The 15,893-nt window shown below is 41.7% G+C and overlaps 2 long non-coding RNA genes across 2 annotated transcripts in view; one reads left to right on the forward strand and one right to left on the reverse strand.

Moving 5' to 3' along the window:
* Nucleotides 1-10,492, reverse strand: part of LOC117284140 — a 12,832-nt gene extending 2,340 nt beyond the window's left edge. The window contains exons 1-2 of the long non-coding RNA XR_004515239.1: nucleotides 10,454-10,492; nucleotides 2,454-2,678 (exon numbers count right to left, since the gene is read on the reverse strand). This is a non-coding gene — a long non-coding RNA (uncharacterized LOC117284140). The remainder of the gene's footprint in view (nucleotides 1-2,453; nucleotides 2,679-10,453) is intronic.
* On the forward strand, nucleotides 6,733-10,165 carry LOC117284142. Its single transcript, XR_004515241.1, has 3 exons — nucleotides 6,733-6,837; nucleotides 8,292-8,404; nucleotides 10,069-10,165. It is a non-coding gene; the product is annotated as an uncharacterized LOC117284142 (long non-coding RNA).
* Nucleotides 10,493-15,893: the final 5,401 nt, after the last annotated feature.

The following is a 15,893-nucleotide window of genomic DNA, read 5'->3' on the forward strand; positions in this document are numbered from 1 at the left end:
CTCTCTCTCTCTCTCTCTCTCTCTCTCTCTCTCCCTCTCTCTCTCCCTCTCTCTCTTGCAGTAGGGATCAAACCCAGCACCTTGCGCTTTCTAGATGCATTGACTCACTAAGCTATATCCCTAACCTTACAGGAGCCCCATTTTGGATAGTTATCCCAGTTTTCTGAGGGTATGCGACCTGTTGATGGTATTTCCTTAAGTCCCAGGAGTATACATGGTACACCTGGAAAGAACATACTGTTTATAATTACTGGAGTCCTCCCAAATGTGATCTACATAAATTGTGAGGCACAAGTAGAAAGTGCCTCTAGTGTACCCGCAAGACGGCTTGTAGGCCTTTGAGTTCCTAGTTCAGTTTGAATGACTGAGTGTAGTCCTTGTTTGTGGAGGGACTGCATGAGGGCAAACTACCCTGTTTGTCTGCCATCAGCCAGGCGGCTCTCTAGAATGACTAGTAAAGGTTATAGGTCTGGGAGTCAAGAAAATATACAGAAGTATTGACATATGTTTTGCATGGAAGATGCAGAAACAGGACCTTTCCCTGTTGCTTCAGTAGGCTTCTTATTAATGTCAAGAAGTCTGCATGGCCACAGCTATCTGGTGGCATTGTGACAGATGCAGAAGTTGCTTAAATTCAAAGGGTGTGAAAGTCTAGGAGAACTTCACTGGTTTTCCTTCATGACGAAAAATCTAGAGATAGTTTTAAAAGACAGAAAATCATTCATGTTTCTCCATTTTCCATGTTTCTTACGGTGCACAAATTCCTTTTCCTAGTGCCAAGATTGTTTAATCTTCCTCCACCACCATCAAAAATAATCTGTGGGTCACCTTCCTTCACCTTTTTCTCAGTCATCTTCTACTCACATCCAGATCTCTTGTCCAGAAAAGTAAGGTACAAAAAAGGTAAAGACATTTTTCTGAAACATATGAACACTCACTATATCTCTATTTTGGTCCACGTGGACCACTATATGGGAATGTAAAAGAGCGATATTCTCAACCAGGATGGTCATTATCCTAGGACTTGAGACCATGTTTATCCAGCCAAATCCAAGTAAATAAAGCAGAATTAAGTTTAAGTCCCTTAGGCCTCCTTTTGGCTGGGCTGCCATTTAGAGGGCATACTAACCAGGCCAGTCTCCAATTGCCATTAGAGGAAAGAAAGAAAAAGTAGTACTATGCCTAGGAATTCCTAGGGTATAACTCTGGATTGTCAAAGTAGGTTAATAAGCTCCAAGCTCTTTCTGTCCTTATTAGTTAAGAAGTAGCCAAGAGGAGATGATTCCTTTCTAGGGACAGCCACAGTTAGTGACTAAAATACCTAGTACCAAAGTACGTGGACCAGGAAGATATGTGGGAGATACAGTGAGAAATCTTACTGAGTTGATTTTTGAGGTGACAGTTCTGTTGCTTAAAAGTACCAGATGCCTGAGAATGGTAGGGAGCAGGGATGGTCCATTAAGGTCCTGGATCGTTAGCTCATGGTAGAGTGGCTTTCAAAATAAAAGGTACACCATAGTCAGATTGCAAGCAGTCCAGAAAGTCAAAATCAAATATAATACATATTCATTCCAAGGGCTGCGATGGTGTAGGAAATCAATTGACTGACCTGGGCCAGTACTGCTGTAAACTGATAAAAATGTCAGCAACAGATGGCACCATCAATATCCCTGACTGGGGGAGTCAAAGGTCCAGTGTATTCATTATGTCAGGAGTGTAGTCTCATTCATTGCAAGACAGATGTGTTGATTTGCATCAGGAGCCACAAGTTTGGCATGCAGTGGTAGGCTTTGCACCAGATACCTAGATTATTGTACGTCAGTCTGTGATTATGAGTGTATACTGCGTCTACTACAGTTAGAAACATTGGAACTGAGAGAGTCACTCCCATCCGTTTTATTCTAAACAGCACCTTGTGGTCACTCCTCTTTTCCATTGTCCCAAGAGAGACAGAAAACAAAATAACAAAACCCCAGGAGATCTCTGGCACACTAGGTGAGAGAATATGCATGTTGGATCTCCTAGCCTGACTTTCAGTCACCTTCACCCTATCCAAACCTCATTTTAGTTTCATAAATATGTACTAGATGTCATTCCTGGAATTAAGGTCAGAGTGAATTCTGGAACAAACCTTGTGTGGAGACCTCCTGAGATGACTCAGTACCTGTCAATCATGCCTAGAGATTCAGGGGAGGCGCCTGGGCCTAGGTGCATGTGCTTTAATTCCAAGTCTGGTTATGGGGGCTGTTGCTGTGTGCTGTGACCTGTGTGCAGTGCTTTTACTTTTCTGTCACCATGGCACCATTTTTCTATCTGTGCTATATCTTTTGTCAGCATGGACTTTCCCCGAGCACAGCTTTCCATGACCTTCAATAAATGTAGCTGCTTGCCACTTGCTACCTCATGTATATTTGCAGGTCATTGCTCATTGCACAGAAGAGTCTGAACTGTACCTGCCCATTCCTTGGTAGTAGGTCTAATCCAGTGATGCACTCAGGCGGCAGTGGTGTCCATCAGGAAAGTACAGGCTTCACCAACAGCTTGACTCCAATCAGTCTTATCAGACAGTGGGCCCTTGACATGAACATGTATGTGACAAACACAGGTGCTTGGATTAGCTCCTATGATCTGTTTTCATAATTCACAGTCCCCAAAAGGAGTGTTTTCAATTTGCCCATCTGTAATTTTCAAAGAGAAGACCAAAGCATTAGGCCACTGGCAAAAGCCCAAGAGTTGGAACAAATAAATATAACATGGTTCAGCACAAGGACTATTGGTCAGAGATATGAGATCAGCCTTGAATTCTGCCTGCTGAGTGCAGTGACCATGAACATATTTGGTTCAGTGTCGTTAACACGGAATGAACAGACATAGTGATACGGGAGATGAAATATGAAAATAAATCCCCCAATGTGTTAGGTGCCTGATATGACAAGTTCATGTTCTCTAAAGTTAAAGAATTCTAGGAACATCAGAGGTTAAGAGTAGGAAGAATTTATTGAGAGAAAGATAGCTTCTAAGAGAGACCAAAGGGGTTTTGAGTGGATGGCCAGGGGCCCTACTTTACAGGGAAGTTTCATAGAACAAAACATGGGCACAACATGGGTTATAGCTATGATCAACCAATAAGGCTGCACATATAGTTGCTTAGGTAACAGTGATCCAATGGGGAAGCAAGTCACATAGCATGAGTATATGGAAAGATCAAGAACTTCTCAGGTCGGGGATTTATCTGAGGGTCTTGGTCACCCATTGAGGTAACTAATGCCTATCGAGCCTTTACTAGACCAGGTGTTATCACTTATCTCATCCTTTGGGGAAGTATATAGGCCTGGTCCTTTTGTTGATATCTTTAGGTTTTGTCCCCAGTTGATGTGTCCCGGGCCAAAGCTATAGTGTTTTCACCCTTTATCCTGACTCTCTTGAAGGCTCAGCCATGTCTGACTGCCTATTATATTTCTATCCAACTTAGCTGTCTATAATATTAGCAGCTTGGAGACCTGTCAGGTTTCAGCTAGGTAAAGTCTAGATAGGCATTAGTTACCTCAACTAGTTTTACACACATAGCCTCCCTGACTCAATACTACAGCTACCATATACACACACTTGAAGGGAGGCTCTGTCTCCTTTGATCGGAGACAGCCCGGCACATTATCCCTGCTATAAAGGCTTGGAGTGGTTGTGGTCTGGTCTCGGTATTTGGCCTTTTTTACATGACATATCTGGTGCCAAAACCCGTGAGGAAGGCAGTCAATTAAGTGACAACCCCCTACGGAAAAGGGTTGGTTGGCCTTTCAACCGCCTGTCTCCTCCAGACCACATCTGCTGAGGCAGTACCTCATCGGGGCTCTTCCTTGGCCATTGCTGATCATACGCATCCACACCCATCACTGATTACAGGGTGAGTAGGTAGGGAGCTTCCCTCTACTCAGGTCCTCTGTCTCATTCTGGTTCTCTCCTTCCAGGGACTTTTCAGAAACCCAAGAGTTTGGTCAGAGATACCCTCTCAGGCCACTGGGCCCAAGACTGTGGCCCTGGGGGACACCTCATTGGCCTGACTCCTCTCATTCTCCCCTTCTGGGAACTAGGAGCTAGCTCAGGAATGTCAAAAGAGACAAATATATTGCTGTCTTTTGTCCTCCTTCTAGAGAACTAACCCCTCCTCATCCACCCTAACATGGGCACCCAACAGTACAAACCCCCTCCTTCAGTGACTCTTGACTGCCTCCTGGCACAGCTTTGTTCCCTTGTATTGTTGGACCTGACTTTAAGCGAAAATGACTCATTTTTTTATTGCAACCAAGTTTGGCCTCAGTACAAATTAGACAATGAATCTCAATGGCCAGAAAATGGCACTCTCGATTTTAACATATTGCACTATTTGTACAACTTTTGTCAGCGCAATGGCAAATGGTCAGAAATCCCCTATATGCAAGCCTCCTTCTACCTACCCTCTCGCCCTTCCCTCTGTCAAACCTGTTCGCCCTCACAGGTACCTCTGGCCCAAACTCTGTCCTCCACCCCTGCCGACTCCCATGTTGGATCTGGCTGATCGCTCACTGCTCACCCTGCCCCCACCCTGTAACCCAGCCAGCTCTTCTTCACTCCTGCCATCTTATGACCCTGTCTCACCTCCTCCATCTTGTGACCCTTCTGCGTCCTGAGTCTCTCCCCTGCACACCTGCTCTCACCCTGCTCCTCCAGCCCCTCCCAAACAGGAAAGGGAGTTAACAGCGACTTCTCTGCTCACTCTTCCTCTTCAGCTTCCTCAGTGTGGGAGCCCGCTGGCATTTGACATTGGAAAAGTAACTTCTTAATCTATGACTCTATTTGGCTTTTCTGAGACAAGGGTCTCAACTAGCAGATGAGATTGACCTGGAACTCACTGTGTAATCCAGACTGGTTTTATGGGATTACAGGCGCGCACCACCAGCCAGGCTCAAGGACTTTGTTAAATTTGACCTTGTGATGGGAGGAACTCAGATAAGCCAAAGATCTGATCTCCTCCCTAATAGTTGCTTGGTGCTTCCTGTTGGCGTGCCTTTAAAAGGAGCTGTTTCTGTGAAATAAATCGGACCTCTTGTCTCCACACTATTGAGTGTGCTGTCCTTTCTCAATCCTCACTCCCCAACTCAGGTATGTTTGTGTTGTGACAGCTGGGCCGCCACACTCAGAACAGAGAGGAAAGCGAGAGACTGTAAAAAACAAGTAAAATCTTCTCCTGGCCCTGCCTATTTACATATCAACACCTTGTTTGGCAGGCTATGTTACCAAGAAATTCCACTGGGCCCTACTGTCTTCTACATAAATATTAGAAAATAAAATATAAGGTTTTAAAACAAGTCAAAGAAAATGGAATACTTAAGATCAGAGGCAAAGTGCCCGCTACAGACTGCTTGCTCCATAGTAAAATCAGCTGCGATGTCCTGCCAGGCAGGAGAATCTTAAAAGTCAAACTATAAATTCTGGCTAATTGACAAATGTACCTTTTTGTCTTCAATTTAAAATCATGTTTGATTGGGGTTTGGTTTCCAGATGTTTACTGATGTATTTAAAATATTTCTTTTACATTGCAAATTCTTTAATTGTCGTTATAGGATTAACTTGACCTTCCCTTTACTTTCTGCTTACAAACTTGTGACAATAACTATAACATAAGATTATGCTACCATTATAAAGCGCTTTTATTTCTTCTGATTCTATTTGCAAGGGATTGCTATTAATCGACCTGCAAAAGTTTTGACTAGTCTTAATTAAAAGAGAGGGTATAATTCAATTGGCCAAATGTATTTGAGTGCACTCTAGTTTCATAAATTGTCTTATATGTTTGTCTATGTCTATCCAATTGTTTGTGTTTATCCAACTGTATTTTTGATAAGTGTTATTAAAGGCATGCCTTCCTTTTCTTCCAGGTTGCTACCTGATCAAAATGATGTCAAACATTAATTTTTATTTAATGCATATTGCTGTCTACATTCAATAACTCAAAAAGTATATGTTTTATTGGTTACAAATAAATTGCTAATTGCTACAACTTGGTTTTATGGGTTAAATAAAAAATTGTCAAGATAATTAAGATATACTCCCAATAATCATTGCTAAATGTGTTGTTATAAAATGTTTACGTTGCTTATCTTTAAAGGGTTGATATCTAAATATGTTACCATGATATGTTTGTATTGTCATCTTCAAAATATAATATTTTCTGTGGAAAAACAAGGTGTTATTAAGAATCCTTTTGGTATCAAGCTACATTATGGACATAAAGGTTCATATAATTGTAATAATTATTATTACTACTTATCTGGTGTACAAAATGTATTCATGTTTTCTGACTATACAGGTCTTCCAACATATTGTTTATGTCCAAAACCTATTCGCCCTTCTCTTCTGCTCCACTTACTCATTATTATAGGTACATTTGTAGAACTATACACTTTCCTTAGATGGCATGCTATGAAAAGGTAATAACTTAAGTAAGAGTTTCCTGGCTTTTTTTCTGTGTTTTTAGAGAGGAATAAATACATTTAACAATGGCTGTTGTATACTAAGATACATATCTAAGTTGGTTACAAAGATAATGTTGTCATGATTATCATGCTAAAATATTATTATTATCATTATGTGTGGTTCCTGATTCCAAATTTTTTGTTAATATTCTACAGGAAATCAACTACTAGAACAACTGTGATTGATAAAAATAACAGTCCTCTAACTATATTTTAGATTCTAGGCTATCCAGATAAAGTTAAGAGAGTTAAGCTCCTACTGTACTACTGATGTCACTCATCTTCTCTGGGTGTTCAACCATCAAAACGCAGAGACCAACACCACAAGGTAACTGGGCTAAGAAGACCACCACTATTTTGGCCCTGGCCCTCCAAGGTAATCAAACATCCAAGGTATGAAGGAACCTTTTCTACAACACCTTACATCTTTGGTGAGTCACCCACCTCCTGAGCAGGGAGACTGCTGGACACCAGAGGACAAATGTAACGTGTGCCAAAAGAGGGTCACCAAGAGAAAAACAAAATGTCTCAAGCTTTCACTGAAAGCACCTTGGTCAAGCAAGACCATGACCCATCCTAATGGCTGTCAGTGACAGAGGAGCTTAGAGGCTTTATGCATGGTTCCAAAATAATACCTAAAGAGATTTAAGTGACCTTGACAGATAGCAAGATATTCATATTGATTAACACAGGTCTCATTTCAACTTTGTCTTAACACCTAGCAGGAAAGAACAACCAAAAGAGGCAGTCAGTGAACAGGCACTAGTGATAGAGAGAATTCTGAGGCCCACCACTCCGCCTCCCTATAAAGGCATAGATCTCCAAGAGGTAAACCAGATAACCCCATCTCAAAAACGATTTCAGCACCTACGTGATGCCACCCTCCACTATCTCCCTGTCAGCATCTCAGACTACTGGATGTGTATGTCCACTTACCCCTGCTCACTCACTCCAGTTCTCATCCCCCTAGATTTCAACCGGTCTGTCTCAAACACTGGCAGTTTATCCACAGTTCTGGGACCCTTCGCTAAAGGTCTCCCATTCCTTACACAAACCACTAACCTGACGTTCACGGGGCAAAATGACAACATCACTTGCCTTGCTTGCCCCCTCTTTATCTCAGAAGAGCGCCTGGTCTGCCTATCCAACAGCCTATACTTCATACGCAGGCAGGAGGCATTCCGATGCCTCAAGCAATCTGAAATTTTTTGTTACATAGCGTTTCTCAGCCCTCCCTTGACCATCTATATGGAATCCCAGATGTTTGAAAGGATCCTTCCATGGTCAAAGGTCAAGAAGAAGGTGGCCCCTCTCCTGGTCCCCTTCTTGCTGGAAGTGGGGGTCATCATTGGCATGGCAGGTATAGCAGGTATCCCTACTTCTACTCATTTCTATCAGGCATTGTCAACAGAGATCTCAGAAGACATCGACAAAATAAGCCAAACCCTAAACACAGTCCAGGACCAGATTAATTCCCTAGCAGCTGTCCTGTTCCAAAATATGCCCTCAACATACTAACAGCAGCCCAAGGGGGAACATACCAGGCTGTAGGTGAAGAATGTTGTTATTTTGTTAACCAATCAGGCATAGTCAAGGCAAAGGTTAAAGAATTACAACATCAAACACCTTAAGAAACAATGGGGTACATGGGAATGACCCAAGGCTACTCCTGGCTCTGACAGTTTATGCCATGGCTACTTCCCTTAATGGGACCACTGACCTGTATGTGTCTTCTGGCCATCGTAGGCCCATATCTGTTCCACGTTTTCAAATTTCTTACAGGAACACATGAGGACACTTACCAACCAGGCAGTCACAGAACTCGTCATAGCGGGGTGTCAGCCACTGCGGCAGAGGGAAGAGGCCCCACCTACTGCTGCCCCCGCCAGATCCAGGTATAGCCCCAACCTTCGCCCCTTTGTTAGTTTGAAGAAGCTCCTGAAAGAGCGCTTCACCCCATAACCATAAAACAAAAGCCTGGAATGTTAGCTTTCCCTCACCTTAAGATGACTGCTACATAAAAAGAATAGCTTTCCCTTCCCATAATGCCCCGCTTCTCACTTAAAAAATATTGCTTCTCCCACTGCAGGGCAGCCTTCTTCCCATCATGTCTCTTTTCCCACCAAGAGAGTGACCTGTACTCGCTACCTCCAGGTGACTAGTGAGGTCACAAGCCCCTCCTGGTAACATCACACGCTCTTACAATCCCTAGCCACTACCTCACGCAATCCCACCTCAGCTTCTGTAAACCCCTCCCAGCCCCTATAAAAGACACTCCCTGTCCAGCCATATTGCTCTCTCCTTTGATTGGAGATGTCCCAGCAAATCGTCCCTACAAGAAAGGCTTGTAGTGATTCTGGAAATCAATTAATCAGTCAATCAATCCCTTAGGGGAAACTGCATGTGGTATAGCACACCTATAATCCCATCATTCTGCGGCTGGAGGATCACAAGTTTGAGGGCCTGAGAGACTTATTGACTTATGGAGCTCCTGTCTCAAAATAAAAAATTTTAAAAGGTTTTGGCACGTAGCTCAGTGTAAAGGCCTTGTCTTCAATCGCTAGCATCACCAAAACGAAAAACAACAACAAAAAACCAAAAACAACCCCCCAGGCACCTCCTAATGGAGGCTCCTTTCCCTTCCCAAAGTCTTCAGTCAGTAAAATCATTAGTCATGTAAACCCTTAGCTCAGAGGGGTATTAGGACTGTGAGGCCAAAAGTAATAACATGTTTCTCCATATAGAGAATTTCCTCTGGAACTTACAGGATGAGGAAACACAATTGTGCCACAAGTCAAGTCCTAACCTACATTCAGACACAAAAGCAACAATCCACTAGATTAGCTCAAGAACACCACACATAAGGTCATGTTGGCTCTGCTTCCCCAAGTGCGCCCTGCAAATCCCGTTACACCTGCACCAGGGCCAGGGCTTCCATGGCTCTAGGTGAAATGGTGAACTGGGCACCAGCATCCAAGCCATGACAGTTTGAGTTATTTCCCTCTTTGACATTAGTCCCCTTTGCTGTCAGGGATCCCTCAGTGTCTTCCCCAGTCATCCATCCTCTAAAGCAGGTCAGGAAGAAGCGGGGGAGGCAAAGGGCGCAGAAAAGAGTGACTGCTTTTAAGCTGTGCAGGGGTTGATTGCAGCCTAACAAAATAAACCCCAAGGTTTTCAGTCCATCCAAAACCCTGTATGAGGCAGCAAAGTCTTCATTTCCTCACACTATTTTGGCTTGAGGAACTGGCAGTCGCATTTTCCAACTGTTCCTGGATCTTGTGCCCTTTTACTGATGTGGGATTGGCTCACAAAAAGTGAACTTTCTGAGGACTCCATGTGAATCCAGAGTATCTGCTGCTCTTTTATCAAAATGACCTCTCTTATGGCAAACATAAATGGTAGGAAAATTTTCCATGATGGCAGAAGTGATTGCAAGAAACTGTGTAGGTTTCTTTGAGTCTGTTTCTTCAGTGGATTACCTCATTGGCACTGTACACCTAATCTGAAGTAGTGAGAGCCTTAATACTAATCTAAATGCCTCAATTATTGTCTCCCACAGGAATTAGTCTAGCTCAGAAAAATCTCTGAGAGCCAAAGCTCCTTGTAACAGTCCAGATGTACTGCCAACAAACAAATAAACTGACAAGTGGCCAAGGAATGAGACCACCGGGGGAGGCTAATGGACGGCAACAAGGCACCAACTTTATTTACCTGGGTGCAGGTCAACTGTGGGCGAGAAAGCCGTCAGTGATGAACAAAGAAAATCAGAGAGCTTTACAGGGGACAGTGAGAGAGGTCTGGCACTCCTGTCACATAACAGGGGTTGAAGCAAGTATCGTGGTCAGGGTCTGTGCGGTCAAGGTCCTTGTGGTCAAGGCAGATGTATGGATGTTATCAGGTAACTTGGTGTCGGGAAGGTATAGTGCTGTACTATGTAATCTTACCTTTTTTTCTGTAACATCCCATCCTATGTTGTATCTGCTCCAAGACAGCACAGCCTATGTCAGGGGAAACAGTACAACTCGCATCTGTCATGTTTTGCTGATCTGTTAAACTGCAGCTTGGAATCAAACAACACATCAACCAGTTCATGGCCACATCAGACCTGACATAACAAACAGACAAACAAACAAGCCCTCCTCCAAGACCTTTTCCTGTGGCCCCAGATGGATTTAAGATTAGCATGATAAGAAAGGGCAGAGCCATAGGACTGCCGGCCATTATTGACAAGCATTATTCACCCGTCCTGTCATCTCCTAAGCAAACAAGCCAATGTAAAAATTTGTTTGTTCTTGACCCCGACAGCAGATTTCCCTTTCATGCTCCACACAGGTGCATGTTTCTTTATCATCTGTTTTGTTTTGTTTTTTTGTACCAGGGATTGAACTGGGGTCCTCGTGCTTGCAAGGCAGGCAGCGGCAACACTGAGCTAAATCCCCGGCCAGTATCGCTTTATCATCCGAAAGAAGGCAAAATGTAGTCCTAGTTACAATAGGCTGAGCTTCCTGCCAACAGCTTTTTTTCCCCATTAAGTTGTAGGAATTTATGTTAAATAACCTACAGTGGATTAAAAGGGAATTAATGGTAAAAATAGAAGATACTTGAGGAGAGATATGAGAAATGGACTCTGCACACACACTAAACTAACAATGCTTCTAAAACTAATGATTATAGCAAAAATGTTTTCACATCAAAATTCTTTTTATGTTTTTTCCCATCTTTTCACATAATTACAAAAGAAAAAATAAAAACCCTAAAATCTTGATTATTTTTCCTCTTTTGGGCAAAATACTCATTTTCCTCTAAATTTACTGACCTGTGGAATTTCTCATTCAATAAAATCCTTTTAATAAAAGACCAGGGTTTGAAAAGAAAAAGATGGATTCTTAAAGGTTACAGAGAATGCTCTGAGCAAAGAATGATGGGAAAATGGTTTCAGTCATTATTTCATTGTCCTTAGAGACTCACTCACCTTTCATCCCTCCCCTACCCCAATTTATATGATCTTAAAGATCAAGAAAAAGGTTTAAATATTTTAAAATAATTAAAAAGAAATAAAAATTCACATTTAAAAAGGAACACTCAAGTCAGGAAGTATTTTCCCAACATGCTTTTCTGTGAACAGGTGTCTGAACCAAAACACTGCCAATGTCACCACTGCTTCAAGTCTAATGAAAATGGTTTCCTGTGACAATAGAGTGACAACTCTAACCGGTGTCCTGGAATTTTGTTCTACTTAATTTTAAATTCCTAAAATGGGGAGAGGGGAGGGAGTTTAGGAATTCATTTCTATTAAAATATAGAAGTTATTGTAAAACTCTAACTGTAAAAAACCCTTGGTGTCAACAGTTGACAAAGAAGTTTGGCCAACCCTTGGGTATCACAAAAATGAGGGCATCACTTGGGTAGCTTTCATTGAGCCTATTTTCCAGTATTACATGCATACAATCACTTTTCCAATTTTTCCTCATTAACAGGCAATAAAGTGGATCTTCATGTATATCCTAGTTGGGCAAACATTTGAGTCAAAAGATTCCAATAGATTGCCTAATAATTTCATAGATTTCCCTAAAATCTCATTAGCTAGGAACCCAAATCCTTCTTTTTCTTGTCTCTGTTAGGATCCTCTCCTAGACACCAAAACCATCAAGAACTGTGAAAGACCTGAAAATTTACATTCTTGAAAGCTAAAGTCTGCCACTGTTTTATGGATGTGGACAGAAGAGAGACTCTTAGGTCAGAAACAAAACTTATTACTCATAGCAACAGCAGCAGACTAAGTATCAGCACTCCCATGTGCCAGTTTCTGAAGGCCACAGAAGGGTAGTTTAAGGAAGGCTAGGTGTCACCTGCATGTTGTAAGATACTGTGGGGATGCAGTCCAAGAAAGGACTTTGAGCTTCAGAAACCCAAATCTTTTATCATAGGCAACAAACACGCCTGCCCTTTGTTTCAGAGAGGACAACTGTCTTCCAAGACTGAACATTTTAAGCTTCATATTCAGTACACCCCGTTGCAAGAATTCTGTTGTTATTGCACTAAGGCAGCCATTGACAGTATATAAGGGAATCTAAGGCAGTCATTCACTGTATAATGAAACTTCACTATGGATATAAGCATGTGAGCGCGCGCGCGCGTGTGTGTGTATGTGTGGTACGGATTGAACCCATGCATGCTAAGTACATGCCATACCATGGAGCTATAGCGCCATGTCCTGAATATGAACATTTGAATCACACACACACACACAATTTTCTGGGGATTGAATTCAGGACTTTCATACTATGTTACATTCCAAGCCCCTTTTTTATTTTTTATTTTTAAGATATGGCCTTATTAATTTGCTAAGTTCTCCATGCTGGGCTTGAATTTGTAATTCTCCTGCCTTCCCCTCCCCAAAAGCTGGGACTCCACGTATGTGCCATCATGCCTAGCATAAATTTCATGCACTTTTTATATGTCACAAAATAGTCTTCTTTTGATTTTTCAGCCATTAACAAAATATGAAAACTATTTTTGGGGGTTATTTTGAAACAGGGTCTATGTAGTTGAGACTTACCTGGAACTCACTATGTAGCCCAGGCTGGTCTCGAACTCACAGCAATCCTCCTGTCTCAGCCTCCTGAGTGCTGGGATTACAGGCATGCACCACCACACCCGGCTTGAAAACCACTTTTAACTCACAGAAAAACAGACAGCAGGACAAATTTGGCCCATGTGCCCCTAAAGAATAATATTTTAATAAATTAGCATTAATTCAGTTAAGAGATGACAACACTTTGTATCTATATTTTATTACTTATTCTTTGTAAGTACCTGCTCCTCAAATTGGGAGAATCACTTAAGCATTAATGTTTACAAAACTGTTAATGGTAGGACCTTTCTAATAGCTGCCAGTTAGGTTTAGGGGAAAATGCTGTTTACAAGATAAACTCAGCTTTTGCAGAAGAGTAAACACCCTGTTTTAATTGAGCCAAGTACCCTATTTCAATCTAGGATAACTCCTAAAGAGTCTACCTCTGTTGAATACATAAAAGCAGATGGTGCCATAGCTTGAAGGGGATAAAAAGGAGTTCTGTGTGGAATAGATAACTTAAATGTGGGAAGCAAAACCATAGATTTTAGAAGGTAGGAAAGGATTTCTTAAATAACATAAAAAGCATAAATCATAGAGAAAATACTGACACGGTTAAAAGAAAAAAATCATGCAAAATGAAAGATAAGTCATATGCTGAAAAATAAATGTGAGAAACATATAACAAACAAATAATTTGCTTCCAGGATATATCAAGAATGCTCACATATAAATAAGAAAAAATAAAATACCAAAAGGAAAAGTGTCCCTTTCCCTCAAATGGGAACCTCTAAGAAATGCTGAATCTCTTTAGTTTATATGGAAAAAATGCAAATTCTAAACAAGATACGATTTCATACCAAGTATATTGGCAAAAGTACATTTGACAATAGTGTCAAGGACATAAAGTTTCATATACTGCCATTGGCCACTGGGAAAGTCAGTTGGTATAGCCATGTTGGAAAATAACCTGATAATATGTAGTAAAGTTGACGATGATTTGTGTAAACCACAATCCAAAAGTTTCATTTCCAAGTATAAACCTTGGATTCCCCCACACCCACGTTCACAAGAGACATGTAGAAGACATTTTAACACTGTTCGTAATAAAGTGGGAAGTCATCTAATATTCACCTGTGGTATTCCTATAGTGGAACATATGAAGGTATATAAATATTAGCAAATTATAGGAAAAATAAGAAAACTAGAGGCATAGGTATCAACTTCATAAAACCAGCGAAAATATAAGTTGTATGTCACTATGCATAGTACATTACTTATGTTAAATTTTTTAAATGCAGAAACAATATATGGCAGTGTAAAAACATGCATAGAAAAGAGGACAAAAATCAGGCTAATAATCACCTTGGAGAGAAAGAGAGGGCAGGGACTGGAGTTGGAGAACGACACCCTTTTATAACTTAAGCTCAGTGAGGCTACACAGATGTTTACTGTTTCTCTAATCTTTTGTACCTCTGAAGGTCTTGTTACCTCTGAGAGATTTTTTGGTTTTGTGTGGTGCTTGAGATTAAACCTAGGGCCTTGTACATGCTGGACAAGTGCTCTACCACTGAGCCATGTCCTTGGCTTCTGACGCATTCTCTTTAACCTTTCAGAATGAAGCAGTCCCCTTCCCTTCTACTTCCTGAATAATTCAGTCCTCCCGTCATTAGGTGAAAGCAGCAGTGCCGTGGAGAGCAGAGGGGCATAGTGGCAGGTGGAGGTCAGAGCCTGGGCAGGGTGAAGACATCCTCAGTGAAGTGGGTGGCAGCACTAGTGGGAGATGAGCTACAAACGGGGAAATTAAACCGAGAAGTACAGTCGAGCACCATATTTGACAAGTTATCAACTTGCTCAGATGCATTTCTGACCTCAATAGCAATGCTTATGACAGTCGCATAGCCATTCACAGACGTGGCCAGAACAGCAAGACACGTGGGTCACTGGAAGCTCCTGTTTCCAGCAGAGGTCAAAGCGCTGCTCTGCTTCCTTGCGTTCTTAACAGTCTGTTTAGGGCCATTTTACAAAGCAGGGGTAAGGGGAAGAAATGAGAACCAAGAGCTATCATGTAAAGGTACAAGAACCCAATGATGAACGTGACTGTGCTGTATACCTAACATGTACCAATAAACTCAATGAGAGAAAAAACATTTTTTTCTTTTCCTTGTCACTAATTGCAATCCTATCTTCTATTTCTGAAATTCTATTCTCACATTGGCTCATTTTGCTGCATAAACTTCCATTTTTGTTTTTGTTTTGTTTTTTTGAGACAGGGTCTCACTGTGTAGTTGAGACTGACCTGGAACTCACTTTGTAGCCCAGGCTGGTCTCGACCTCACAGCAATCCTCCCACCTCAGCCTCCTGAGTGCTGGGATTACAGGCACTGCTGCATAAACTTTCAATGGAGTTTTTAACCTCCTGGAAATGTTTGCATCTGTTTTATGGATTCCATTTGCATCATATGTTGGGATTCCACCGTGTTCCTCAGCTCTATTTTTTAAAAATCTGTATCTGCTCTGGATTTATTAATCGTGTCTTGCACTATGGGCACAATCCCTGTTGTTATCTGAGAAATTATTTGTGGTATCATTTTTTCCAGATCCTTTCATTGCCAGTTCAGGGAGTTCAAGGGACTGAGTATCATATTATTCAATCCCATTTCCCCTTGGGGTTGCCTTAGGTTATCTGAAAGTCTGGTTTGGAGCCTTGTTTATGTGTCTTCTCATCTCATAATCTTTTCCATTAGTCCCTGTTTGCAGTACACATAATGGCATCTCTCATGGCGGGAAGGTGGTCCAGGGACGTAACA

This window comes from Fukomys damarensis, unplaced genomic scaffold (assembly GCF_012274545.1).
Source record: "Fukomys damarensis isolate Sample0158 unplaced genomic scaffold, DMR_v1.0_HiC HiC_scaffold_4, whole genome shotgun sequence".
In the NCBI taxonomy this organism is placed as follows: Eukaryota; Metazoa; Chordata; class Mammalia; order Rodentia; family Bathyergidae; genus Fukomys; species Fukomys damarensis.